General features: G+C 40.1%; 1 non-coding gene across 1 annotated transcript; it reads left to right on the top strand.

The window, feature by feature from the left end:
* The first annotated feature begins 19,236 nt into the window (after positions 1 to 19,236).
* On the top strand, positions 19,237 to 19,343 carry LOC139035836 (U6 spliceosomal RNA). The gene has a single exon (XR_011488540.1). It is a non-coding gene; the product is annotated as a U6 spliceosomal RNA (small nuclear RNA).
* Positions 19,344 to 26,694: the final 7,351 nt, after the last annotated feature.

Here is a 26,694-nt window from a genome sequence, read left to right as displayed (position 1 = left end):
TATGTGCTTAGTTCTATGCCGTTTTATTATATGCATGGATTGGCATGGCCATCACCATGGTCACACAGGCAGAAGCTCCAGTGCTGGTAATGTTGCTGAGACTTGAGCCCTGAGAATTTATGTACTGGATTCAGAATTGGAATGAAGTATATGAGTGACCCAGGCAGACTAAAAATTTGGCACTCCTACAAATCAGCTTTCTTTAAATATTTATGCACAGGAGAGGCTGAGCACTACAAGGGGAAAGTGCAGAAGAAAGAATGCTAGAAGCAGAGTTAGGTCTATTCTTTTAAGGTCCAAGGACTTTAGTGCTATTGTTGAATTCACATACACTATTCACCAATCAGACACCCTGAGGTTAACTTGACCCATCTCCTTAGAAAACGGGTCTGAAGCATGCCCCCTGAGAGGTCTCACATGGCATCCCAGTGCTTGCCTTATCCAAATGTTTCTTTAAGCCATGTATTTCACTCTTTCTTAGAAAATTTCTGTAAGTATATGCTCTCCCACTCATTACTTAGCACAAAGGTTAATTACTCCCTACTGTGTTGATTCCCTGGTTGACAGTCCCTTCATCTGACTCTGATTGAACCTAGGGGATGGAGAGACATTATCTAGACACCTGAATTTCTACTTCTTATTTACCCTTTGTTAGAGGTACAGATACTGATCTCCATTTTAATTTAAAGATAATTACCTACTCTAATACATGTATTAAGCTGTAAGATTTGTGTCCTTGATATACTTTGACAAAGTAATTGCCTACTGCCCCTTAAAACTCAGACTACTTATGGACAGAATGGATGGCTGATTATGGGATACATTTTTTAAAAATTTAATTTTATATTGGAGTAGAGTTGATTAACAATGTTGCATTAGTTTCAGGTATACAGCAAAGTGATTCAGTTATATATATATATACACATGTATTTATTCTTTTTCAAATTCTTTTCCCATTTAGATTATTACAGAATGTTGAGCAGATTTCCTTGTGCTATTTAGGTCCTTGTTGGCTATCTGTTTTAAATATAACAGTGTGTAAGATTTGTGTCCTTGATATACTTTGATGGAAATATTGGATGGGAAATGGAAAACTCTGTTTGGTTAAAATAATTTTTTATTGACTTACCTCTAATTTTAAATTATTTAACTGTAAAAAATGCAAGTATTACTCATCATTGGGTAAAAGTAGAAAGTTCACATAAGCAAAAATAGTAAAAATTAAAGTAATCCCAAAACATCTGCCAGAGATTTTATAACACATTTGGGTAGATATTCTTCCAGGGTTTTCCTAGAAAAATATGCATGTGAAAACATTTTTATATATATGAAAAATATATTTACAATGACCAAAGGGTTATCTATATTATGCTATATAATCTACTTTTATATTTCATAATATATTACCAATAAAGGTCTGTCTAGTCAAGGCTATGGTTTTTCCAGTAGTCATGTGTGGATGTGAGAGTTGGACTATAAAGAAAGCTGAGCACTGAAGAATTGATGCTTTTGAACTGTGGTGTTGGAGAAGACTCTCGAGAGTACCTTGGGCTGCAAGGAGACCCAACCAGTAAATCCTAAAGGAGATCAGTCCTGAATAGGAAGGACTGATGCAAAGCTGAAACTCCAATACTTTGGCCACCAGATGCAAAGAACTGACTCACTGGAAAAGACCCTGATGCTGGGAAAGATTGAAGGCAGGAGGAGAAGGGGATGAAGAAGGTTGAGGTGGTTGGATGTCATCACTGACTTGATGGACATGAGTTTGAGTAAGCTCCAGGAGTTGGTGTTGGATAGGGAAGCCTGGTGTGCTGCAGTGCATGGGGTGGCAAAGAGTCAGACATGACTGAGCAGTTGAACTGAACTGAACTGGTATTATTAAAAATTTCCATAGCAATAAATATATATTTAATTTGTTATTTTAAATATTTGTATATTATCCCACTATGTGAATTCCCTGTCATTATTTCATTAACTGGATATACTCTACTGCATTAAACCATTCCCCTACTTTTGCATATTCAGATTATTTCCAAATTCTCATTATGATAAGTAACATGGTGATAAACATCTATATTACACATATCTTTTACCTGGTATAAATTTCCAGAAGTCTAATTGGCAGGTCAAAAGATTTTCACTCTTTTAAGACTTTTGCTAAGCATTACTGATGTTTGTTACTGTTTTTTGCAGCCCAAGGATCTAGGTCTCCAGAAGATCTTGATAACAAATAGTTTACCTGGAAGGAATAACTAATTAACCAATGAACCATGACTGGTAGAACAAATTGGCTTTAGGACTTTAGCTGGGTGAATAATCTAGAAGATCATGTAATTTTTTATATGCAGAAGACTAAAGAAATTTTCTCAGCAGACCAGAAGGCCTGTGTGAGTAGCTAATCATGGGAACACGTGCTGTTAAGTGTGGACAGAGCAAGAACAAGCACTAACGGGAGGTGAGTGTGTGTGTGTGCATGTGTATGTGTGCGTGTGTGTGTGTGTGAGAGTGTGTGTGCGTGTGTGTGCGTGTGCGTGCGTGTGTGTGCGTGCGCGTGTGCGTGTGTGTGCGTGTGTGTGTGTGTGTGCATGTGTGTGTGTGTGAATGCATGGGGAGGAAGGGCAAAATACAGACTTTACTGTCTCATGCTTTTGTCTGTTTCATGTCTTGGAAGAGAACAAGTTTTCTGTACTAAACTGATGATTATGGAGAACTTCTACTGTGCATCTCTCTTAGAGAAGCCTGCTTCACTGTTACGATAATGTATGCTTGTGAATTAGTTTTTCATACTCGGTGGGAAGTAATGTCTTTATTTGACACCTTATCCATGTTTGTTTGTTTGTTTTCCTTGTTTTTTTGGTGGTTAGGCATGGATAAATGTTGATACTAAGGAGTCCTGAACCTCTTATAGAAAAGTAAGGGCTTCCCTGGTGGCTTGGATGGTAAAGCATCTGCCTGCAACAAGGGAGACCCAGGTTTGATTCCTGGGTCAGGAAGATCCCCTGGAGAAGGAAATGGCAACCCCCTCTAGTATTCTTGCCTGGAGAATTCCATGGACAGAGGAGACTGGTAGGCTAAATAAAGTCCACAGGGTCACAAAGAGTTGGACATGACTGACTGTTAACACACACACACACACACAAACCAGGGAGTCCTGAACATCTTATAGAAAAGTAAAGAACATATAAACTTGAAAAACAGTCTTCTACTCTCCCTTTACTATGCAGTCACTGGTAAGCTACTGAGCATGAGAGCATCCGAAATAGATTGTTACTGGAGTCAAGGAAAGGCTCCACTCTCAAGCAAGGAAATGAATCAGGGCCCCAACTTTGTGGCGTTAATAAAGATAAGCCACCTTTTGATGGAGAGTAATATGGGATACTCATCTATTTAGAGACTTAAGAGTAAGACAGCCCCTTAAATTTAAAACACAGAGAAACTTGGTGTAAGTTCATCAGAAAAATAAAGGCTTGTGTCAGATTATAGTTCCCCCCAAATGTGTACAGTGGCATTTCTACTGTTACATGTTCCTTCAGGCTAGAGGTGAAGTTTATTTCCCCTTCCCTTGAACCAAGTGGGGCTGGTGACTTCTCTGGCTAATAGAATATGACAGAAGTGATACTGTATTATGTGAAGGACACACCTTCTGCCTGCCTCTTTTTTGCAGGCACAATATTGTGAAGAAGCCCAAGTCACATGAAGAGATGTGTAACATGTGGATTACACACATATGTGTGTGTTGTAGTCAGTAGCTCCTAATAAGTTCTCAGGGACACCTAGCATGATTGTGAGCAAATAACCTTCAGGTGACTAGAGCCTCCAGTGTTCAAGCCTTTCATAGGAACAGACATGAACTATTCCCTCGGTGCCCTGTCCAGATTCCCGACCTACAGAATCAATAAGCATGATAAAGGGTTGTTTTACTCCACTAAAGTTTCTGTGGGTTTTTTTTTAAACTTTATTTTTTGGCCACGATGTGTGGCTTGAAGGATTTTAGTTCCCTGACCAGACGTTGAACCCAGGCCCTGGTAGTGAAAACATGGAGTCCTAACCACCGGACCATCAGGGAATTCCCTCTGGTTATTTTTAAGATAAACTGTATAAAACAAAGATACTGACCAAATTCAATACTGTAATCAGTTGATCACTCAACAGATAAGTATTGTAAAGCCTTCTTGGTTCGAAGTACTCTGCTAGACTTGTGAGTTTGCAAAAACAAACAAAAACAAAAAATATATTACTTGTCCTTGAAGAGTCCAGAAATCTAGTGAAGGAATCCAAATGTGTGCTTGCATGCTATGTTGCTTCAGTCACGTCTGACTTTTTGCGACCCCCATGGACCATAGCCTGCCAGGCTCCTCTGTCCATGGGATTTCCAGGCAAGAATACTAGAGTGGGTTGCTGTTTCCTTCTCCAGGGGATCTTCCCAACGCAGGAATTGACCCCATGTCTCCTGTGTCTCCTGCAGGAGACAGACGGGTTCTTTACCACTAGTGTCAACTGGATAGTCCAAAGGAATCCAAATATATAAGAGCAAAAAGACAGCTAACAACATATGGTAAGTGCCAAATGAAATAATACACATGTTTGTAAAGGAGTTGGGTAGAGCAGAGAGACTGGGCTTTAGTAGGTAGCGCCCAGCACCCCAGCATACACCAAAGGCTCATTTGAGCAGAGAAGAAGGCAACTTAGGAATTGAAGGATGAGTGCCAGGTATTTGGAGGAAAATGATGAAGGTTTAAGCCAATTGAAAAACAAAGTGTTTAGTCTGGAATACTTGGATGTGGATCACAACAATAATAGCATCAGTACCCTATGTGTATAATAGTGTATAATTTACAAGCTTGTTCACAGACATTATCACATTTAATCTTCACAAGGACCCCATGAAGTAGGTTATCTTATCTCTCTTCTTTGTATAAGGAAATTTAGGCTCAGGGATATAAAAACCATTTTGATTTTGTTAGATCTTTCTGGTAGGGGTAATGGTGAATGAAAACAACAATAAAGAGAACTAGTGTTTACAGAGTACCTAGCAAATGCCAGGCGTTTTCCTTGGTATTTTCATAATTTACTTGACAACCTGAAATCTTATTTTATAACAACCTTGGAAGTAATTGTTATTATCCTGATTATATGAGGAAATTGAGGCATAGGGACATCAAGTAGCTTTCTTAAGGTCATACAAGTAGTTAGTTAGGATGTAGGGATAGACATTTTAAAATGTGATGGCAAGTTCAACAAACCTACTACATTCCTGTGGGATAGAGTCTCTCTGCTCCCCTCCACATAGTTGCAAACAAACCTCCCTTTCACACTTCCACAGAAACATCTAGATGTTGCATGTCTAAAGCACTCAAGGCATTAATATGGGAATGACCAACGGGTTTAGCACCTTCCAAAAAAAAAAAAGAGCTAGTTGTTAACCTCAAAGAATTTATAGTTGGTTGAATGTGAAAGGGAAATCTGTCTTTTTCTCTCTCTAATAAGCTGGGGAACTGATGATATACCCAGTAGTTCAGCAGTGAACTTGGAATATGACCTTGAACTAGCCACTTAAGTCCTCTGGGTCTAAGTTTCCTCACCTGTAAAATGAAGGGCTTGCTGGATGATCTTTAAGGTTCTTTTCAGATGGAATGTTTTATGATTCCATAAACCTAGGACTAAGATGTAAAATGGGGAATTCACTTTAAAAAATGTTACATTACTCAGCCTCTTGCCCTTCTTCACCTTTGCAGAATGAGTCTATTTGACTCACTGAGAGCAAAGAATCATTGCTGGGAAGACTGGGTCTTGGTGAAATGATGTCGGATAAACAGCAGATCCTCTGTCTAACTATGGTGCTTTCAGAATAACCACCATAAACCTGTGATTTCAAAAGCATCTATGCAAAACTGCTCTACATACTTTGTTATTCTAGATTTTACTCTGCTAAGTACAAGTCTGTTTTTCAGTTGATGCTTTGAGATGTTTCTATTAGGTGAAATTGCTCTAAGAATAAGTTCCAACAATGTGTTCTCATCAAATGGCAGAAGGTTCTAATTGCATAAAACTAGTCACTTGAAAAAAAAATCTGTTGCTGTTTGGACATGGTAAAACAAGAGAAATTATGATGCTAACTGCTCTCTTCAACTTTCTCTCTCTGTTAACTTCCAGTGATAATTGCCACTTCCTAGGGAATCATAGAATATGGGGATGTTAGGTTGGTTGCCCTCCCTGTCTGTATTAAACCATTTGTAACAACAAATGAATATGCAGGAACTGGTAGGCAAATAAATTTATGACCTTGATTTTGTTGCTTGGAGTGAGTTTTATGTGTTTCAAAACTGCTCTTTAATTGCTATGTCCTTGTCTATTTTTGAAAGCCTAGGCAGTTATAAGTTGTTACATAAAATCTAATGATAGGTGAACCTCCTCTCTCCAGAAGTTGACTTATCACATATATTCTCTTGCATTAATATTTAGAAAATGTCAAACAACTCAATACAAATACATTTCTTGGCAATTTTCAATTGCTTATGAACTGGCCTTTTAGTATAGAGCTTCAAATATGCCACACTCAAGCAAATGATTGATAGAAGCTTTATAAAGCTTATGAAGCTTAGTTACATTTTTGCCTTCTACTTTGTGTCTCAGTTCTTAAGGAAGATGAAAGAATGCTGAGTTTCCTTTATAGGTCTCATTTCACATAGACAATACTCAAGTGATGGTTTTTTGCCCCCAAAGAAAGAAAATTTAGTTTCAAGTATAATTATTTTGGAATGGTCCTCTGAATAACATGGATATTAATTGTTGCTCCCCAAAAGGGTGCTTGCCTGGAAAATCCCATGGACAGAAGGACCCCTGCAGACTACAGTCTCAGTTCAGTTCAGTTACTCAGCCGGCTCTTTGCAACCCCATGGACTGCAGCATGCCAGGCCTCCCTGTCCATCACCAACTCCTGGAGTTCACTCAAACTCATGTCCATTGAATTGGTGATGCCATCCAACCATCTCATCCTCTGTCATCCCCTTCTCCTCCTGCCTTCAGTCTTTACCAACATCAGGGTCTTTTCAGATGAGTCAGTTCTTTGCATCAGGTGGCCAAAGTATTGGAGTTTCAGCTTTAGCATCAGTTCTTCCAATGAATATTCAAGACTGATTTCCTTTAGGATGGACTGTTTGGATCTCCTTGCAGTCCAAGGGACTCTCAATAGTCTTCTCCAACACCACAGTTCAAAAGCATCAATTCTTTGGCGCTCAGCCTTCTTTATAGTCCAACTCAAAATCCCATGGACAGAAGGAGCCCAATGGGCTACAGTCTATAGGATCACAATGAGTCAGACACGACTGAAGTGACTTAGCATAGCAAAAAAGGATGAAGGACTGACCCAAACTTATGTATCCCACTTTATTTCCAAATACTTTCCATTTTGATTCTCACAGCCTGCTGTGGTAATCTCAAACCCATTTGCCTACAATAATCACATGCTCATTGAGAAAGCATCTAAATCTATTAAGATCGTGATCAACAAAACTGTTGTTATTTGATGATACCCAAATCTGACCCTTCTTAGTACTTAAATAAAATCATTTCTAAGGATGCAAAAAATATATGTTGAAATGACCAAAGCCAGTATCTGTGTTTATCTTAAATAGGGTTCAGCTCCAGAAGTTTATTTGTAAACCACAAACAACAGTGCTAGTATAATACATTAAAAAAAATTTTTTTTTTGAGAATGCAACAATCCCATAGGCCCCTGCTGACTAGAAATAGTGACATTTCATAATTCTCCCAAATTTGGGATTGGTTGAGCTCTTCTAAGGTAGAGTGTCTTCTCAAACTTGCTTCTATTATCATCATCACTGCTTTCTTTATTATGGTTGTTTCCAGTGGTATGAATAGAAAGATGCTACACATTTCTAGGTGAGGAGACTTATGCAGACTTATATATATTCAAAAGAAGTAGCATCTAGGCCACATGCCCGTTTCTCAGCCCTTGCCACTAAACTGGATCATTGTTCTTCATCCGGGCTACACATAATAAACACCTGTGGGGCTTAGAGACTATTCCAGATTTCCAGCCCTGCCCTGAACACTCTCATTCAGGAGTTCCGAGTTAGGATCCAAGCTTTACAGGTTAAAAATATATCATAGGTTGCTCTTGTACAGAGTGACCATAAGGTCTTAGGTGTAATAAAGTAACATCAGGAATCTTAATTTCTTGTCTGTTAGAAAATTTGAGTTAGTTTAACTAACTTGAAGTAAAGTAAATGTGAGCACAATTCTAGCCTCCATCACTTACTGTGTGAACTTGGGCAAATTGCTTACCTTCTCTGTATTTTGTGATTTTCATCTGAAAAATGGGCATAAGAGTTTCCTGAAATGTTGTGAGAATTAAATAAGATACTGTATGTGTAGTGCTTCCCATGGTGCCTGGCATAATATGATATAGCTATGTTTTGATTTCCCTTTAGGTACACATGTACCTGATTGATCAAAATATATCATTAAAATATGAAAGGCTATTTTATCTACCTATGACACGAGGACTGGAGGACCTGGGAGAACTAAAAATTATGAAATTTGTTAGTTTACATCAAAACATTCAGAAATTAAAGATTAGGGGCTTCCCTGGTGGTCCAGTGGCTAAATCCTAGGCTTCCGCTACAGGGATGTGAGTTTGATCCCTAGTCAGGGAATAGATTCCACATGTTACAACTAAGAGTTGCCTGCTACAATGACGATCTGTGTGCTGTAACTAAGAGTCATGGTGCAGCCAAATAAATAAATATTTTTAAAAAGGGAAATCAAAGATTAGTCCCTTTTCTGATGGAGGAAAATGTAAAAACAGAATCAGTCCTTTTTACTATGACAGAAGATGCCTATGAAGAAGGGTTCTCTGAAAAACAAGATGTAATAATGGCGTTGGTTATTGGCCAACATCCACTGGATAGAGAGCTGATCTCTCCCTGCTCCTAACTCCCACCTTGGGGACATAAGGTAGGTGATTTCCGTTTTCTATGATTGTTATTCTCTTTTCCCTATTATTGTTATTCCTACTTCTTTGCTTGGGTTTACTTCTTTTCCTGCTTCCAAGATCACCTAAGTCCCATCCTTCTTAACACTTTTGATCTTCCCAGCCTTAGTGCAACTTGTTTTCCATCTCTTGAACTTCCATTGTCTCAGTGAGTTCCTACACTATATCCTCTTTATTATTTAGTGACTATTAGTTCTGTCTTTATCAATGGACTTCAAATTTTCTGAGAGAAAAGATATTCTAAGCCCACATTTACATCTTTTTTTGCAACTCAACACACAAAGCTCCTAGGCACAAAGGATTGCCTTATACAAATAGATGGAGTGCCAGAGGGGGTCGTCCATTTATGAAGTAGAGAGCCAGGAGGCTATCTTTAATAGCTGGTGTTCAGGTCACCTTAGATTTTATTTTACCAGCTGTTCTTTGCTTTCCAACAAACAGATCATTTTTAACTGTGGCATTGGCTATCATCATTGATCAATTAAACTTTTTTTTTTTAATGTAAATGTTTTTTAGAGGGTTTTCCTGGTGGCTCAGATGGTGAAGAATCTGCCCTCAATGCAGGAGACCTGGGTTTGAGCCCTGGCTCGGGATGATACCCTGGAGAAGGAAATGGCAACCCACTCCAGTATTCTTGCCTGGGAAATCCCATGGACAGAGGAGCCTGGTGAGCCGCAGTCCATGGGGTTACAGAAGAGTCAGACACGACTGAGTGACTAAACAATAACAGCAGCAGCAATGGCAGAATCCTGGGCCTCTCTATGGAATTTTCTGTCAACAGTGAGATAATGCAGAGAGTTGGGTACCCTGAGTCCTCCAATTTTGACCAGTGATTCCCAAAAATGACTTGTTCAGGAGAATCACTTGGACATTTTGGTCAAAGTACAGATACCTACACTTCATCTTCAGTACTATGAGGTTAGAGCCAGCAGTAGGTTTGGCAGTTGATTCTGATGCTCTGGGCCACAGTTCACTGTTTAGAAACTGCTGTCCTAGGTATCAATCACAGTGAAATGACTTTTAAAATCTCGGTCAAATTTGGATCCTGTAGCTTCCATAGCTCAGTTGTTCTGTTTGTTCTGTGATGGAATTGGGATGGTAAAGTTGAAAGTTTTCTCTGGAGGAGAGGTTCCATGCTTTATACAATAGCTCTGGAGACAGAATGCCCCAAATACTATCCACTCTCTTTGGTAATGTGGCTGGCCAAACCTGTGGTTTCTGAGAAATCAGTGTAGTAAAATCTGATGATAATATTAGAAATATATCACTGTAGTACTTTCCCCCAATATTTACTGACAAAGGTCTGTCTGGTCAAAGCAATGGCTTTTCCAGTAGTCATGAATGGATGTGAGTGTTGGACCATAAAGAAGGCTGAGCACCAAAGAACTGATGCTTTCGAACTGTGGTGCTGGAGAAGACTCTTGAGAGTCCCTTGGACTGCAAGGAGATCCAACCAGTCAATCCTAAAGGAAATCAATTCTGAATATCCATTGGAAGGACTGATGCTGAAACTGAAGCTCCAATACTTTGGCCACCTGCTGCAGAGAGCTGACTCATTTGAAAAGACCCTGATGCTGGGAAAGATTGAAGGCAGGAGGAGAAGGGGATGACGAAGGTTGAGGTGGTTGGATGGCATCACTGACTCGATGGACATGAATTTGAGCAAACTCTGGGAGATAGTGAAGGACAAGGAAGCCTGGCATTCTGCAGTCCATGGGGTTGTAAAGAGTTGGACACAACTGAGCAACTGAAAAACAACAACCACCATTCTTATAATAAAAAATTAACTGGTAACAGTTACATATGTTATAGAATATTATCATAAACAATGAAGAATCCAGGAAAGATATTGTTTCCATTTTATAGATGAAGAAACTATAAGGGGGGGAGTGTTGAAGATCTTGATGAAGTTTTTGTGATCCCTAATCTAATAATCTTTCTGTTGTGCTAGATTGCCTTGTAAAATATAGAACAATGCTTAATAATCATAAAGATAATCTGGAGTCATCATGCAAAGGTTAATATTTAGCATACTTTGTTCAAAAATGTAGAAAAATTTATATTATTTTACAAAGTATCTATTAATGGTGATTAAATTAAAATAATGATGTTTGAGAACCTAAAGGAATATGTTTTTGTTACATGGAAAGGTCACTGATGTGAAATCTTTATTCAGTAGGAAGTCAGAAGAAAAAGGAGTACACACAGACAGATGTACATACACACATGTACTTTTTAAACTAGATTTTTCATCTCCTATAAATTACCACCATTCTTACATTCACATATTTCTTATGTGGCATGGGCTATTTCTTATTTAAGTGATTCACAAACCATTCTTCCGTGCTCGAAATGGCCCTGGAAAGGAAGGGAAGGAGATGGCCGCAGTCAATTAAAACTAGAGAAGGATTTTTAGCAGACAGAGATTATACACTCAAACTGGAAGAGAACTAAGACATTGAGGCTATCTTCTTCTCTACAAAATGTGGTGTGAGGATCTTGGCTTGTACTAAAGTTATGCTTGGCAATATACATGATTGTATTCTTACAATAGAATATGTAATTGATGCCTTTTCAAATTCTAACCTTGTGCTTTATCTATTTAATTCTCTCATCCTAGGGTCAGATATTTCACTGCTATGAGTAAGTAGAAAAAGTAATTCTATGTGCTCCCTGCCCTTCACCCACAACCCCAATAATGCGTGAAGAGACTGAAGATTTTCTTTTTCAGATATTTATAGGGGTATTGTAACCCCTGAAAGGATGTAAAGTGCAGTTATTTTACAACTACCATTCCTTACCTTATTTTTCTCGTGGCTAAGATGGTAAAGAATCTGCCTGCAATGTGGGAGACCCAGGTTCCATCCCTGGGTTGGGAAGGTCCCCTGGAGAAGAGAATGGCAACCCACTCCAGTATTTTTGCCTGGAGAATCCCATGGACAGAGGAGCCTGGCGGGCTACAGTCAATGGGGTTGCAAAGAGTTGGACATGACTGAGTGACTAACACATTCATTACCTCTTATGCTGATTATACATACACACACACACGGCATCACTGTGTTGATTGTTGGCCTTTGATCTTCCAGCATTTGTTATTTCTTTCCCCTAAGCTATTCTAATGTAGAAAATAATTTATGAACATTAGACCTCTATAACCATATTATAAAAGTAATCTCTCCAGATGTTAATCTACTGTTTTGATTCTTTATTCTGTTGCTCTTAAACTATTGCAGAGTTGTTATTCCTTCTCTATTTCAAAATTAGGAAAAGTTATTTTGAGTTACTGCATCAATTCTTTTTTTTTTTTAGGATGAGATTACTTGTTTATTTTTTTGGAGTATAATTGCTTAACAATGTTTTGTTAGTTTCTGCTGTACAGTGAAGTGAATCTGCTGTATGTATACATATATCCCCCTGTCTCGAGCCTCCCATTCATCCACATCTTACCCACCTAGGTCATCACAGAGCACCGAGCTGAGCCTGTGTTATATAGCAGCCTTCCACTAGTTTACTGCATCAATTCTTCCTCATTCCTTTATCCATTAATTTGCTAATTTATGTGCACAAATTCTTTGGCACAACTTCTTGCAAATGTGGGAATCTAAACTCTCTGCCCTTTAAATGGGGCTTAATGTAGGAACTTCCTTTTCACAAACAGAAAGTGACATAAGTCACGACTTGTGACTTCTGAGACTATCTCATAAAAAATATTACATTTCCATTTGATCTCTCTTAGATGGCCCGTCTCGGGCCATCTAATTGTCATACTGTTGGGGGGGAGGCTAATTGTCATATGAGAATATGACAATTGTGAGAATTGTGAGAATATGTCTTGAAAGAGACTATGTCTTGAAAGAGGTCACCAAGAGAAATGACAGAGACCTCCTGTCAATGGTCACTGCAAACTTGCCAGCCATGTGAAAGATCCACCATAGATGTCCATCCTTCAGCTCCAGACAGGTTTTCAGATAGTTGTAGCTCTGGCTAATGTCTTAACAGTAACCTCAGGAGAGACCTCCAGTCAGACCATTGAGCTAAGCCACTCTCAAATTCCTGACCCATAGAAGGTCTATGAAGATATAAGAGATTAATACATGATTACTGTTACTGTTAAAGCACTAAGTTTTGGGGCAATTTGTTAAGTAGCAATAATACAGTTATCTTACCTAGACAACTGCTGTCTGTATTCATACAACAAATATTTACTGAGTATCTAATATGTGTCAGAGTTGGACATGACTGAGTGATTAAGCACACAATGTATGTCAAGCAGTCTGTTAGGTGCCAGGGATACTAAAGTGAATAGAAGAGATATAATTTCTCCCTTTAAAGAATTTATAAACATGTGATAAATTAAATATTAAATAAATAATTATATAGCTATTTAACCATAGTAAGTGTGAGAGAGAATAGCAGGGTTATGAGTGCTCATGATCCTCAACCTGAAGGTCAGGAAAGGTTTCCCTGAGGAACTGACATTTAAACTCACACATGAATGCACAGGAATTAAAAAAGTAAAGAGCAAAGTGGAGGATAAAAAAGAGCTTCCCAGGTAGAGGGACAGTATAGGTGAAGGCCCTTATTCAGTGGCCCAATAAGAAGTTTCTGGGCTAGTAGAAACTACTGGACTGTGTGTTTTCATTTATTCAATTTCTTTAAGGAAATAATTTCCGAGGGCCTACTCTGCATCAGCACTGTTCTAAGCACTGGGGATACTGTGGTGAACATACCGGACAGACACCCCTGCCATTTATAGAACTTGCATCCTAGTGGGAGAGGAGGATGATAGATAAAAATAAATGAATAAAATACATAATATGGACTTCCTATTTCTGGTCCAGAAGGTAAAGAGCTTGGAAGTCATTTCTCACCTCCAGTCAGTTCAGTCGTTCAGTCATGTCTGACTCTTTGCGACCCCATGGACTGCAGCACTCCAGGCTTCCCTGTCCATCACCAATTCCCATAGTTAGCTCAAACTCATGTCCATTGAGTCAGTGATGCCATCCAACCATCTCATCCTCTGTCATCCCCTTCTCCTCCTGCCTTCAATCTTTCCCAGCATCAGGGTCTTTTCCAGTGAGTTAGTTCTTTGCATCAGTTGGTCAAAGTATTGGAGTTTCAGCTTCAGTATCAGTCCTTCCAATGAAAATTCTCACCTCCACACAACAACAAAAAGCTAAACAAACTGAAAACCAACAACTCTTCTTAGATCCATCAGAAAACCGAGGTCATAAGATAAACCACTGCCATGAAAATTGGAGAGACAAACAGGCTGTTACAGAGAATCAGAAGTCCAGGGTAGAAAACTCCTTGGGAACCAGTGCCAGAGTTGGAAAACCTAACTGATAAATTGCTAGAGGCTGCAGACAAGTGTGAGATGAAAACTTCGGAGGGGCTCACTGTTCGGGAAGGACCCCACACTTTTATGAGTTTTACCTCCAGCAGCCCTATTAGGTTCTCACGGTAAAGATCAGAGAGAAATCCCCTTGTGTTTCTGCCAGAGGAGGGGAAAGTAGCCATTTTGAAATACACCCAGAACATTCTGTTCTTTTTAACAAGGTCTGCCCTTAAGAGAACCTCAGTTGGTAAAGAATCGGCCTGCAATACATGAGACCCCGGTTCAATTCCTGGGTCAGGAAGACCCCCTGGAGAAGGGATAGGCTATCAGTTCAGTATTCTTGGGCTTCCCTGGTGGCTTAGACAGAAAAGGATCCACCTGCAATGCGGGGTAGTCTTGGTTTCGATCCCTGGATTGGGAAGATCCCCTGGAGGAGGGCATGGCAACCTGCTCCAGTATTCTTGCCTGGAGAATCCCCATGGACAGAAGAGCCTGGCAGGCTACAGTCCATGAGGTCACAAAGAGTTGGACGTGACTGAGTGACTGAGCACACCCCTTAAGAGAAACTGTTTTATCAGAGCCTAACCTACCAGGGTTTTACTAACTGACCCAAGGGAAGGGAAATACCCAGTTCCACACCCTTTAACCTTCTTGTCTGACATAAGTGTGTAATGGGAGTGGGTGGGGTGGAGGGAGGAATCAAAAGCACCTGTGAAGGTCACAGCCCAGGGAGACAAGCTCACTGAAGGCTGAGACCTAATCACAGGATTATAAAACGCTTCCTCTTCCCCCACACTCGACCACCACATCCTCAGGGCTCCTTTAGAATAACCACTGAAAGAACTGTGCATCTCAAATTATATTTAAGGCACCTCCATTGTTGCTATTCAGTCGCCAAGTCATGTCCAACTCTTGCGACCCCGTGGACTGCCTCTCAGGGAACCCAAAGACAAGGGAGCCAAAAACAAGAACACCTGAGGAAAATATAATTTCTGACACCCATAGCTACAGTAAACACAGCCTAAACACAGCCTAACCTCTAGCCAGATAAATAAAATCGATAGCACGGCAGGTGGTGATAAGTGCTGAGAAGAAAAATAAAGCAGGTAAAAGGGGTAGGGTGTGTTGGTGGAGAGGGCGGGTTGCAGTTTTAAATAGGATGGTCAGGAAATGCCTCATGGAACAGGTGACATCTGTGCAAAGATGTGAAGGAGGCAAGAGAGTGAGTCATGGAGATAGCTCGGGAAGAGCGGAGGGAATTATAGTGAAAGGTCTTTAGGAGGGAATGTGTCTGCTAAGTTGGAAAGTCAGTGTGACTGGAGCAGAGTGGGTGTGTTGGGGGGTGGGAATCATAGGAAATGAGGTCGGAGAGGGAAGGTTTGGGTGAGGTAAATTGTGTACAGTCTTGTAGACCACAGTAAAGACTTGTCTCTCTGACTCTTAAGAGAGTAGAGCACAGGGGAGAAAGGGAATCCAGTAAGGAGACTTTTTATATAATTCAGGAGAGAGATAACGATGCCTTGGGTCAGGAAGGAAGTGGTAGAAAAGATGAGAAGTCATTAGATTCTGGATACATTTTGAAGACAGAGATGACATGTTGCTGACAGACCAGGGTGTAAGACACAGAGAAGTGTCAAGGTTGACTCCTTGGTCAAAACAGAAAGTTCAGTTCAGTTGCTCAGTCATGTCCAACTCTTTGTGACCCCATGAATTGCAGCATGCCAGGCCTCCCTGTCCATCACCAACTCCTGGAGTTTACTCAAACTCGTGTCCATCAAGTTGGTGATGCCATCCAGCCATCTCATCCTCTGTCATCCCCTTCTCCTCCTGCCCCCAATCCCTATGCCACAACCAGTAACACTGAAGAAGCTGAAGTTGAACGGTTCTATGAAGACCTACAAGACCTTCTAGAACTAACATCCAAAAAAGATGTCCTTTTCATTATAGGGGACTGGAATGCAAAAGTAGGAAGTCAAGAAACACCTGGAATAACAGGCAAATTTGGCCTTGGAGTACAGAATGAAGCAGGGCAAAGGCTAATAGAGTTTTGCCAAGAGAGTGCACTGGTCATAGCAAACACCATCTTCCAACAACACAAGAGAAGACTCTACACAGGGACATCACCAGATGGTCAACACTGAAATCAGATTGATTATATTCTTTGCAGCCAAAGACGGAGAAGCTCTATACAGTTAGCAAAAACAACACCGGGAGCTGACTGTGGCTCAGATCATGAACTCCTTATTGCCAGATTCAGACTTAAATTGAAGAAAGTAGGGAAAACCACTAGACCATTCAGGTATGACCTAAGTCAAATCCCTTATGATTACACAGTGGAAGTGAGAAATAGATTTAAGGGAGTAGATTTGATAGACAGAGTGCCTGATGAACTATGGACAGAGGTTCGTGACATTGTACAGGAGACAGGGATCAAGACCATCCCCATGGAAAAGAAATGCAAAAAAGCAAAATGGCTGTCTGAGGAGGCCTTACAAATAGCTGTGAAAAGAAGAGAAGCAAAAAGCAAAGGAGAAAAGGAAAGATATGCCCATTTGAATGCAGAGTTCCAAAGAATAGCAAGGAGAGATAAGAAAGCCTTCCTAGGTGGTTGATGCAAAGAAATAGAGGAAAACAACAGAATAGGGAAGACTAGAGATCTCTGCAAGAAAATTAGAGATACCAAGGGAACTTCATGCAAAGATGGGCTCGATAAAGGACAGAACTTGTATGGACCTAACCTAAGCAGAAGCTATTAAGAAGAGGTGGCAAGAATGCACAGAAAAACTGTACAAAAAAGATCTTTACGACCCAGATAATCACGATGATCACTCACCTGGAGCCAGACATCCTGGAATGTGAAGTCAAGTGGGCCTTAGAAAGCATCACTATGAACAAAGCTAGTGGAGGTGATGGAATTCCAGTTGAGCTATTTCAAATCCTGAAAGATGATGCTGTGAAAGTGCTACACTCAATATGCCAGCAAATTTGGAAAACTCAGCAGTGGCCACAGTACTGGAAAAGGTCAGTTTTGATTCCAATCCCAAAGAAAGGCAATGCCAAAGAATGCTTAAACTACTGCACAATTGCACTCATCTCACATGCTAGTAAGGTAATGCTCAAAATTCTCTAAGCCAGGCTTCAGCAATACATGAACCATGAACTTCCAGATGTTCAAGCTGGTTTTAGAAAAGGCAGAGGAACCAGAGATCAAATTGCCAACATCCACTGGATCATCGAAAAAGCAAGAGAGTTCCAGAGAAACATCTATTTCTGGTTTATTGACTATGCCAAAGCCTTTGACTGTGTGGATCACAAAATGGAAAGAGGAAGACTGAAATGAGGAGCAAGCCTTCTATGGGGAAGATTAAGTGTTAAGTTAGAGATGCCCACTAGACATTCAAGTGGAGATATTGAGTAGGCAGTTGGGCATCTAGGTTTGGAGTCTGGGGAGAGGTCTGGACCAGAGATATAAATTTAGGAGTTGTTAGTTTATAGGTAGAATGTTAAGCCATGATGAGAAATGCAATCATTAAGAGAATGAATGCACATGAGAGAAAAGAGGGCCAAGGACTGAATCCTGGCATACCCCAATATTAGAGGTTGATTAAATATGGAGAAATGAGCAAAGGCTGAGAAATAGGAGGAAAACCAAGAAAGTGCAAATCCTGGAAGACAAGTTAATAGAGTATTTCCATAAGGAGGGAACAAACAATGGTGTCAGACATTATTGAGGGGTCAAATAAAGGCACTAGTTGTTGGGTTAGCAATGTGGGGTACCATTGGTGGAAAACTTCTTTTGCAGAAGAAGCAGAAGCTTGATTAAAGGAGATTCTAGACAGAATGGTAGAATAGGGTTTAGAGATAAATCTTTAGTGGAAAAAAATCTTTAGAGGAATTACCGTAAAGAATGGAAATATGAGCTTGTAGATGGAAGGCAACATAGAGAAATAATATCACTTTGTATGTTGGTGGAATGATCCAGTGAAGAGGGGAAAATGGTGATGCAGGAGAAAGAAAGAGGAGGGACTTCTGGAGCTATGTTCTTGGATGTTTAGAACACTTGGGATCTAGTGAACAAGCAGAAAGTTCAGCCTTAGATAGGAATGCGGACAGTTCATCCCTGGTAACAGGAGAGAAGGCAGCATTTAGAGCCCAGATGCTGATGAGTGGGTGGAGGTGTGGGTGGGAACTTGTGGAAGTTCTCTTCTGATTGTTTCTATTTCTCAGTGAAATAACAATCAAGGTCGAAGGCTGAGAGAGAAGATGGCAGAGGAGGTGTGGGAAGGTTGAGGCGAGATGAAAAAATACAGAATCATCTTCCTAGGATTAGGACTAGGGAAATGCACGGTGATTGCTGGGCACTGTGAAGGGTGTGCTTGAAATTAATGTGAATTAGTGCTGTGAATGTCATGAATTTAAAGGAAGATTGGTCAGTGTGGGTGATGTTTCTTCTAGCTCCATTCAGTTACACGCCTTCTGTTCAAGAGGAACATTTGTACAAATGAGGATGATATAGTCGCTTGTTCATATCTCACAACCAGCTACTAAAGTAATAAAGAAATTATAAATTTGTGGAAAACTGTCTTCACTTAGCACTGTTAGAGAATAAGGGGGTTCCTCTGGTTACTTGAATATTTTAGATAATTAAGTCTATTATATCATATGAGTTAATTTTTTATAGAATTAGAAGATTGAAAAATAGTCCTACTCTGAGCATCACATAAGAGTTTTGGGACAATAACAAGTATCTTGAAGCAGTTTAGTGTCATTGTTATGAAAATTAATGATGATTGTATATTCTACAGAAAAATTTGGTTATTTGAATTTTCTGGCCATTTGGAACCTGAATACAGTATATCAAGAATTTTAAAAAAGATATGTAGTGCTCGCTTCGGCAGCACATATATTAAAATTGGAACGATATAGAGAAGATTAGCATGGCCCCTGCGCAAGGATGACACGCAAATTCGTGAAGCGTTCCATGTTTTTCTAGATGCCCATCAGCAGACGAATGGATAAGGAAGCTGTGGTACATATACACCATGGAATATTACCCAGCCATTAAAAAGAATTCATTTGAGTCAGTTCTAATGAGATGGATGAAACTGGAGCCCATTATACAGAGTGAAGTAAGTCAGAAAGATAAAGACCAATACAGTATACTAACACATATATATGGAATTTAGCAAGATGGTAATGATAACCCTATATGCAAAACAGAAAAAGAGACACAGATGTACAGAACAGACTTTTGGACTCTGTGGGAGGAGGCGAGGGTGGGATGTTTTGAGAGAACAGCATCGAAACACGTATATTATCTAGGGTGAAACAGATCACCAGCCCAAGTTGGATGCATGAGACAAGTGCTCAGGCCTGGTGCTCTGGGAAGACCCAGAGGAATCGGATGGAGAGGGAGGTGGGAGGGGGGATTGGGATGGGGAATACATGTAAATCCATGGCTAATTCATGTCAATGTATGACAAAAATCACTACAATATTGTAAAGTAATTAGCCTCCAACTTATAAAAATAAATGAAAAAAAAAGATACATAAAGGGATGTCACTAAATGTAATAAGAATATCATCATAAAAGTCCATGTCTTGATTGTACCTGTGACAGCATAACAGTAACACTTTATTTTATTCCTCTCATTCACCTTTTTCTTGGATAGTAAAACAACAAAGATAACATAATTAGATTCAGTATCTTTGGTGATGGCAAAAGCAATGCTGATGTCACGGAGCATATGATAGTGCACTTTCACTGCATCTTTGATTGCTGAGACACAGACTTATTTCTCTCTCAGGTACTTGTGTTTTCTGGTAGCACAAACTTTTTATGAATTGTGAATTTGCTTTATAGTATTTGGTTATCTTTTTAAAGTAACTGTCTGGTTATATAATTGTTGTGTATTCACTGAGTATAATTTGGAAAATATGGAAAGGTATAGAGAAGAAAATAAAAATTATCTACTGTCTCACCACTGTGAGGCAAACCCAATTAACATTTTGGTGAATTTTAATTTAATATTCGAATTCATGCATATGTTTATTTAGAAAATTTGTTTCAAACTATCATTTTAGATTTAATATAAAAGATAATATTTTAACTTAATAGTTTATTGTGAGCTTCTCCTATTCTACCACAGTCTTTAAGCATACAATTTTTAATGATCAAATAGTAGTGTGTTATATAAATATGCTATAATTTTTAATAGTCCCCCCATTCCTGCACATTTAAGATGTTTTTGAATTTTAGAAAACACTATGGTGAGCATCCTTGAATTTTTGAATTTTAGAGAACACTATGCTGAGCATCCTTGACCATAAACCTTTTTTTGTGGTACCGATTATTTTCCTAAGGTAGATCCTAGAAAAGGAATTTTGAGCTCAAAAAGTACAAACAGTTTTAAAGTTACATGTATCTATTGTAGCTGTCCTCCTGGAAGGTCATGCTTATTTGTAGTCCCCTTGGACGTGAATAAGGTGGTCCATTTTACTGAGTCCTTGAGAACTCTTGTCTTCAGAGCACCTATCCCCACACTTTACTTGTGATTACTTCACTCCAGTTTGGTCTCCGTTGAGCTATTCCATTAGAGTCTTAAGCAGTATCCCTGACTGCTATCTTTACAACCACTGAGATATTTTCTATGCTCCTGCCAGACATAGTTTCCACGTCACTGACCTTTGTCACTTTCCTAACAAAAACTTCAGATCCTCCTCTGTCCAATGGGTTCCAGGGTGGCACACAAGGTCCCTCCTAGTCTGCCCCAGCCTCCCCTTTCCTTAATTGTATTCTGAAGTTCACCCTCCCTAATTCTTTCAGTCTATCCATTCTGTCTTGATTTTACTCTCCTGACAAAGCTCAGTGCCACGAGCAGCTAATGGCTTCACTTCCTTACCTTCTTCTTTGTTCTCACACTGTATCCACACCACAGCCCAGCTATTAACATTTGTACAGGTGGCTGAGAGTTGGCTGGAAAAACACAGAATTGTGTAGCCTAGAGCATCCTCCTTATGAATTCTAGTCTATATTTATATATTTTCTCAGCTTCTGGTTTATTTTTTACTTTTTGTTCTCATTTATGTCCTGTAAGCACCTTCTGTGCCTTGTTGAACAAGGTAGAATATAATCACACACAGAGATCAATGCATAAATGCATACACACATGCTTGTTTCCATAACTGCAGACTGCATGCTCCCCAAAGGCTGCTGGGCATTTCTTGCTGCCCACCTACACATATACTGTCTGTCTTTTCCTACAACTCCTCAAAATTGCTGTTCTAAACCTTTACTGTCCTCTCTTTTAGTGAACTGGCTCCAAACTTTTAGGTAAAAAATAGATACCATCTGAGGGGCATGTCCTTAACTCCTGTTTCTCCTATCCTAGCTCCTCTTTCAGGACAGCCCAGTTGGCCATCGGTGGGGTTCTGCCCATATCATGGCGCGTGTGCAGGATGCCTCTGACTGTACTTTGCCGTCTCCAGGCCCCTACTTCTCTGCTTACAAACATGCTCCAGTGAAGCTCAGTCCACGCACAAACTCAGCTAACAACGCACCTCTCTGTCCTTATAATGCAACTACATTCCGGAGTCAAGAGCCATTCTGCTGGTGTGGTAAAAAACACGTTCACTTCTTTCCCTCTTAGAGCTTATGCTTTCTCTGCAGTAGGAAGGGTTGAGAACGGGGAAGGGTGATGAGGACACCCATTGTTCTCCTGGCCCCTGGTCGCCACTGAGACGTCTGTTTCCACTCTCTGTGGCATGCGGGCACCACCCCGGAGCTTGCTCTGGATCCCCTATTTCTAGACAGAGCACATAGCACTCGGTCTCTCAGGCCTTACCTCCTTCTGAGGGACTGCTGGGCCCCTCACCTTTTCTCTGGGAACCTGACTTTCTATTTCCTCTTCTTGCCCTGACTGAGGAAGACCCTAGTCTGGGGGAAATATGTCTCCCTTCATTTTCCTTCAAGAAACTTCTTTAACCACAAATTCCCTCATTTCTCCTAAGGGCTTAAGAGTTTGGCAGAACAATGCCGAAAAAGAAAAAAAAAAGCCATGAAGACTTTTGAGAAAGGACAGAGCTGAGTGAATGCTTTAAATATCAGAAGGAAAAACTGTAGAACAGTATCTCAAATGAGTTTCCAATCACAGTAAACAAAACAAAAAGCAGCCTCAGACTTTCCCAAACTCACTGCCCAGATCTCTTTAGCACCTTCAACCTTTCTGTATTCATTGTCCTCATTCTGTGTTAGTCACACCTTTAACCACTAGCAAGCTGGCTTTTACTACTACCATTCTATTGAAAACAGTCTCTTAATCACCAACTGACTTTTTAAAGAATCTTCCTCCTTGCGTCCTAATTCCCTATTTTTTTTCTTCCAATCTCCCTTTATCCCTCTGCGTTACTTGGCTATTCAGTGGCAGGCTTTGTGCTGTGCCCGGTAAGCACAAGAATGAATTATGCCCTTCTTGTTTCTAAGTAATTTAGAATCACGGAGGGACGTAGGTTATAAGCAAATACTTCACAGAAATCTGTTCTGGTTCCCTGGTGGCTCAGTGGTAGACTCTGGCGGCCAGTGTAGGAGATGTGGGTTCCATCGCTGATCTGGGAAGATCCCACACGCTGCAGAGAAACTAAGCCCGTGTGCCTCAACTACTGATCCTGTGCCCGAGAGCCCGGCAGCCGCCACTCCTGAGCCCTCGTGCGGTCACCACTGAAGCCAGAATGCTCTAGAGCCCGTGCTCCACAACAAGAGAAGTCACCGCAAAGAGAAACCTGAGCTCTGCCACCAAGCGTAGCCTTGCTTTCTGCAACTAGAGAAAAGCCCTGCCCAGCAACAGAGACCCAGCACAGCCAAAAATCAATCAATCAACAAAATTATTAAAACAATTCTCTTCTTCTGTTTTTGATGCTAGGAAGGCCTTGGCCCTTTCCTGCTAATGTCATGTTCCTAACTCCTCCTTACGCTTCCGCTCTCTCTTTTTCACTGGCTCCTCTTCCATTTTCCACTAATCAAACAGCTTCCAAGAGTTTACAGTAGGTTTATTCTCCCTAGGTATGTTTCTTCAGCAAAATTCTTTGTGTCCATGTGGATGAATCCTAAAGCTGCAACTTTGGGTTGGCTAAATCAATTCACTTAGATGACCTCCTCTTCCCCTGTTTACAATGTACCATCCTCTTTCAGACCTTGAGACTGCCAGCTCTTCTCTATTCTCAGCATCCAGCCAACTGCCATGTCTAAATGGATCTTCCTCTCCAGCGCCTCTCTCAGCCTTTCCTTTTCTTGTTCACCCTGTTATTTAATCGAAACCATTATAGCAGTGAGAGCTTTCTGTTTGGTTCTTCTTCATGCCTAAAATGTGGATCTCTCCTTGAAATAATCACAATAACCTGGAAATTTGTCTCCCTGTTCCAAACATTTTACATACTGGAATAAATTTTCAAAAGTACCACACCCATCATCATTTTACAATATATACACAGAGGAGGTTTGAGTTTTGAGGTCCAGTTACACATGGATTTTGTTTTTGATAGTAAATACTACAGTACTACACAGTTCTTGGTTGGTTGGACCACAGATGCATAACCTTGAATGTGGATGAAAAGGACCACTTATGCAAAGAGTCAAGTTATAAGCTATAGGAAGATTTTTGACTGTGTAGGGGTCAGTGCCCTTAACTCCTACGTTGTTCAAGGATCAATTGTATATCAAATCATTGCAATTGCATTGCATTGTATTCCTAACTGATATAATGTTACAAGAAAATGTAAGGGTTCTAGTACTAATTCCAGCCTAGTGGGGAGGGGTGATTCTTCACACCATCAAGCAGATCTATGATGCCAGCTGGGTGTCCTACTATTCAGTTCAGTTCTGACACTATCTACATGGAGATCATGTCATATCACACAGGTTCTGGGTTTGGGCTTACAAGACAGTCCTTCCCCACATTTCAGACTCTGGTTGAAAGTCCAAGCTGTCACCAAGGCCTCTGATTGACTTGGTGATAGATTAGGCCTTCCAATGACAACCTCCTTGGATTTGATTAATTTGCTAGAGCCACCTGTAGAACTCAGAGAAGTAGTCTACTTACTAGATTACAGGTTTGTTATAAAAGAATACCTCTCAGGATGGCCAGGTAAAACAAAAGCATAGGGCAAGGCTTGGGGAAGTGTCTGGAGCTTGCACTGTGTGGAGCTCCCCTACCTTCTCCAGGCTCTCCATCTCCCCAAATTGCCACATGTCCTCCAACCTGGAAGCTCTCAGAATCCCATCCTTTGGAGTTTATGGAGACTCCATTATTGAATCATTGGTCATTGGTGACTGAGTCAACCTCCAGCCCCTCTCCCCTCCCCAGAGGCTGAGGGGTGGAACTGAAAGTTCCAACCCTCTAATCACAGGGGTGGTTCCCTGGGCAACCAGCCACCAGTCCTTCTTTCCTTGCTGTCCAGATGTCACCTCAGAAATATCACAAAATCACCTTTGTTACTGTCATCACTTAGAAAATTTCAAGAGTTTTAGGAGACCTGTGCTAGAGATAAGGATGAGGAAAGACTAAACATACATTTATTATAAGTCACAGTATCACACAATCATCTCAATAAACTTTGGGGTAAGTATCACCTATGTTTGTCTTCCTTCCCCAAATCCTTCACTGCTTCTTCTTTGTCAAAGGATGAAGTTTGAATTCTTCAAACTTCAAAGGGTCATGGGTGACCTATGATCCAGTCGGGGCTTCCCAGGTGGCGCTAGTGGTAAAGAACCTGCCTGCCAATGCAGTTTTAAGAGAGGCGTGTTTGAACCCTGGGTCAGGAAGATCCCCTGGAGGAGGGCGTGGCAACCCACTCCATTATTCTTGCCAGGAGAATCCCATGGACAGAGGAGCCTGGCCGGCTACAGTCCACAGGGTTGCAAAGAGTCAGACATGACTGAAGCAACTTAGCACAGCACACACTCAGCACATGATATATCCCAAATAAATGTTTCTAGTCTTATCTCAAGCAAAGTCTGTGACTATCTGAGACAGTAGCATACATTTATTCTTCCTCAGATATCAGATAGATTGCTTAACTGTTTTCACTGGTTCTTTTACAGCTAAAATATACTACTGCTCATGATTACTTGTGAAAATCTTGGCCATCTTTAAAACTTCTCAGAAGTTTTATTTTATGAAGCTGTTCAGTTGTCCCTAATGGATGTTGCCATTTCTGCCTCTGATCTCCTGGACCACTTTGTTTGAACCTCTTTCAGGGATTTTATCTTCCTCTTCCCTGTGTTATGGTTATTTTCTACTTCTCTTATCTCCTTGTTAAACTTCAGTCTCCTTAGAGACGGAGCCTTTTCTTACCCTGTGGATTTAAAAGTGCTTGTCATTGTGCCTTCTACAAAGAGGGACCCAGTACCTATGCTTTCTTTATTTTGAGTAATAGAACTCCTATTTTTTTTAGGGCAATAGTGTGCCCAGCTAAAAATACTTACTCTCCAAATTCTCTTGCCAAATGGGTCAGTTCTATACGAAGAGTTAAAATAGGAGGGTTTCTAACTTTCTGGATGTAGGTACCAAACTCATTTCAGCTTTGTTCTTTGCACCTAGAACATGGACCAAAAGGCCATTATTAGGCTAATTTTGTGGTCACTAGATCATAAGCTTCAGAAGATTAACATGTTGATTCTGTCATTCAACAAATATTTACTGAACACCTACTATAGTGCCGGGCACTATTACAGAAACTTCAAAAAGTGGCAGAGCAGAAAGATAGAAAGAGTCTAGATCCCAGATGGCATCATTAAACACTGAAACAGCTTAACTGTCTCCCTCCAGATTTCATGAACACTCCTTTCTTTAAGCTACCTCTACTCAGTTTTATTATTTTCTTTTATTTTAAGCTGAATATATTTCTTATTCATCCAATGATGTTCAATTACTTTTCTTAAAGCCTAGAATTTTAAGTGAGACTGACTCAAGTTTATTTTTCTACTGAAATAATCATACGGATTTCTTCCATTATTCATTTTCATTGATTTTAAATCTTTATTAACCTTGCATTCTTGTAATAAGCCCTACTTGATTGACACATAGTTATTGTTGTGATGATGATGTATCCATAGATGTAACTTGATAATATTTTATTTGTGATTTTTGCATTATGTCCATGAAAAACACAGGCCTGCAATTTTCCTTCACTGTAATGTTAATGCTAAGTTTGGTGTCAAAGTTATGTTGGCCTTATAAAATAAGTTTGGAAGCAGTCCTTCTCTTTCATTATCAGAATTAGTTTGCATAAGATTGTTCTTATTTCCTTAAATGTTTGGAAGAATTTACCAATGAAACATCAGGGT

Source organism: Odocoileus virginianus, chromosome 6 (assembly GCF_023699985.2).
Source record: "Odocoileus virginianus isolate 20LAN1187 ecotype Illinois chromosome 6, Ovbor_1.2, whole genome shotgun sequence".
Taxonomy (NCBI): domain Eukaryota; kingdom Metazoa; phylum Chordata; class Mammalia; order Artiodactyla; family Cervidae; genus Odocoileus; species Odocoileus virginianus.
Note: the sequence above shows the minus strand (reverse complement) of the source record. Positions and strands in the feature narration are given on the sequence as shown.